At 50.6% G+C, this 3,602-nt stretch overlaps 1 protein-coding gene across 1 annotated transcript in view; it reads right to left on the minus strand.

Annotated features, from left to right (window-relative positions):
* Positions 1 to 3,602, minus strand: part of LOC107109713 (zinc transporter ZIP1-like) — a 16,668-nt gene that overhangs the window by 1,600 nt on the left and 11,466 nt on the right. The gene's annotated exons all lie outside the window — the stretch shown is intronic.

A 3,602-nucleotide genomic window follows, 5' to 3' on the forward strand; every position in this document is an offset into this window, starting at 1 on the left:
CCGGGGGTGTGGCCTGGAAGGAAGAGGGCAGCGAGGCCCGGCGGACCTGGGCAGCCAGCGACCTTCGCGGCGGCGGCGGGGGCGGGGATTCCTCGGGAAGGGGGAGGGCGGGCCGGAGGAGGAGGAGGAGGGCGTGGCCGGTGGTCCTCGCCTGCGGGGCTCGGAGTTGGGGGAGCCCCGGCTCCCGCAGGGCCGGCGCGAAGCAGCAGCCCAGCAGGGCGCTCGCCCCGTCGAGGGCCGGCGCGGTGCAGGCTTGGATGGGGGGGGGGTGGGGAGGCCTCGGGCCAGGGGCGCTCCCTTCACCTCCTCCTCCTCCCCGGGCTGTGGCGAGCAGGAAATGGAGGCGAGGAGAACTACCACCACCACGCCCGCTGCTTTGCCCCCCCCCGGAAGTCAAGGAAGGAAGGAAGAGACCGCCAGGACCACTCCCTGCCGCCCATCTAGAGGGTCCCGTGGAGCTGAGGCAGAAGAAAGGGCCCTCCTGTATGTGGGGTATGCAGAAAGACGCCCCTCCCCCCCCAACCCACCCACATGGTCTCCGGGGGACCCCGCGCCCAATCGGGTTGGGGAAGAGGGTGGCAAATAAATGTCCCTTTGTCCCCCAGGCTACCTCTGCCATAACATGTAACATGAGGTACTGGAGGCATAAACCTCATCAAGATGATTTCAGAGGCTGAATGGCAACAGCAGGCTTGCTTGGATTAGGTGTGATGTGCAGAGGAGGAGTAGGCATGGAGGTATCAGCATTGGTAATGAGACAGGGAACCTAAGCCTCAGTTTGGTCCAGGAGGATTCACTCCAGGAGGATGCAAAGAATAAAGAAGTGAGAACTGACTCACAAATGCTCATACCCGACCACAAGTTTTGTTAGTTTTTAAGGTGCTACTGGACTCTTTCTACTGCTCTCAGAAACCACACCATTCAAAAAACAGTGGGGGGACATTTTAACATTCAGTTGCTAACTTAGGAGCAACAGTTCTCTTACAAAGGAATTTGAAAGGGAGATTAGAAAGACAGCTGACTTGCAATTGATAATGAAGCTCAAGACAATGCATCCTCCTGGACTGAATTGAGACCTAGGTTTTCTCTCTCCTTACCAATGCCTACTGTTGTCATTTGGCCTCTGAAATCACTTCACCAAGTTATAAGAACAGATGGACCCACATTCCAGGTATATCTGAAGAAGTGAGCCATGATTCATGAAAGCTGATACCCTGCAACAATTCTTGTTACTCGTTAAGGTGCTACTGGACTCTACTACTGCCTTCTACTAATAAAGATTACAAGGTGTGCTGTTAGGTTTCTTCCCCCCCCCCCATCTGTAAGAACTGGAATGGGGGATCTGTCTTTCTCTCTCTTTCTCTCTGGCCCCCCCCCCCCAAAGACGTGTGTGTGCACACAAAAGCTTATACCTGGAATGAAACTGTTGGTTGTAAAGGTGCTGTGGGACTCTCTTCTCCCTCCCTGCCTCCCTACTGGACTCTTGCTCCCTTCCACTAATAAAAATTGCAGGCTGTGCTGTTAGGTTTCTTTTCCCCCTGTCTGTTAGAACTGGAAAGGGGGATTTCCCCCCCCCCTCTGGATCATTCAGTCCCCCTCCTTCCCCTTCTCTGAAGAAGTGTGCACATGAAAGTTTATACCTGGAATAAAACTTTGTTGGTCTTAAGGGTGCCACGGGACCAAGGCTCCCTCTAAGCCATGGAGTCTTGTGAACAAAAATTCTACTTTGTGAGCTACTGGCATTAAAGTTGTGAGTGAGCAATTTGGTTGCTGCACAAATTAGTTTGTTCTGGAGCCCTCCTTCCTGAGCTGAGACAAAAATGCGTGAGCCAGAGGCTAAAAAAATGTGAGCTAGCTCACACTAACTCAGCTTAGAGGGAACACTGCATGGGACTGCATGGCCAATCTTTCCTCTGCGAAGCAGGAAGCAGGAGAGAGCTGGCCAAAAGTGAGCTGTGATGCAGGAAGCAGAGGAGAGCCAGTTGCTCGCAGGCCTGAGAGGAGCCCTGCAGGGGAGGGTTCCATCTTGCAGGCCCTAGGTTTGACACTCCTACTCTACAACTTAAAAGGTTCAGCTACTGGGAAGTTTTCCTGTGTTGTATAAAGTGTGTTTGGATTCCCAAAAGAGTTCAAGGGTCAACAAGCCTATGTGTTTGAATGTTACACTGTTCCTTCGGAATGCCATGGAAGTAAAAGTCCGTGGTTGGCTTCCTTCTTCTCTGTATTGAATGTGGGGTGTGTACAGGCACCCTCAGGCCAGCCCTGGGAGCCGGAAGCACAGGCTGCTCTCTCAGCAGGATGGAGGGACTGGGTGGTTTGTCCTGGATCTTGCACCCGGTGGCCCGGACCCAGGACTTCCACAGCTCTCACAGGGTGCCCGCTTTGCATGGTGATTACTTTCTTCCTGAAGTAAACCACTTCCACGCTCTTGAAATAACCAGCCAGTCTTCCTTGTTCAGGACCACTTCAAGCAGGCTCCATTGTTTCTTTCTCCTCGTCCTCTCTCACCTACTCTTAAAACCCCTCTCTGATAGGTATCCTTATAAAAATAATTCTTAAACAGAGATTGAATCAGCAGAGCCATGAACGAGAGTCTGAGATCATGTGGTGTTTGAAAAAAACAGAAGCTTTATTAGAACTAACATGGGGAAAAGGTAAACGGGATGGAAAATAAGAAACACTCGGTTCCTACATGTTTACTGCTAGAAAGATACTTCAGGAATGGTGTCTCCTTCTCCAAGCAAAGAGAAAGGGAGGAAAGAGACCCCAATATGCTAAATAGCCAGATCACAAGGTCAGGTAATTTTACTAAAACCTCCTACAAGATTTGTTGGCTTTTCTCACTTAGTAAACAGATTGGATACAATAAACATGTGACTTCCTGTTGACCAAAACAAACAAAGTTAACTCTATAATTACTGAAGTGTTTTAAGTTGCTAAAACCCAACACTCTCCCAGGGGACCTCCACCCAAATAAGAAAAGCTTTTGTTGTCTGCTTTTTTTTACATGTGATGCAACATTTTTGAAATACAGAGAGAAAACTTGGAACTGGCAGTATCGCAAATGCAGAAGGCAAGTGTTCAGTTGAGAATCTGAAGATGGGATTGCTCCGAATGCTTCCCAAGGGCTGTGTGAATGTGTTCTCTTAGTGATCCGCAGCATTGGTATTTTCAGTGCCACTAAGAGGATTAGGCAAATTCACAGGGAGCAGCAGGTATGTCCACCACTAGCTCTCTCTACTACTGTTCGCTAAGATGGCTAAACAGAAGCTCCATGTTCAGAGGCAGGATACCTCTTTCTTTTGACGCCTTTGTTCAAATATTGATATCCTTCCACTGCTCTTGGCTGAAGGTGTTGCTGGTGCTCTGCTTGTGGGTTTTGTGGAGACATCTGGTTGGATCAGATGGGCCTTTTGTTTGATCCCGTGGTTTCTTCACATACTGATGATGACAACCTTGTAAGGTGGGTCAGAATGGCCAGAGTGGCTTGCCCAAGCCCCCCTAGCAAGTTGGCAACTGGTTCCAGCTGCTGTCTTCCTGCTCGACCTGTTGGCCTGTCTGTGAAGCCGTGATGCGCCCGTCCTTGAGGCCAGAGGCCCCTG

This window comes from Gekko japonicus, unplaced genomic scaffold, assembly GCF_001447785.1.
Source record: "Gekko japonicus isolate JY-2015 unplaced genomic scaffold, Gekko_japonicus_V1.1 scaffold1830, whole genome shotgun sequence".
NCBI lineage: Eukaryota > Metazoa > Chordata > Lepidosauria > Squamata > Gekkonidae > Gekko > Gekko japonicus.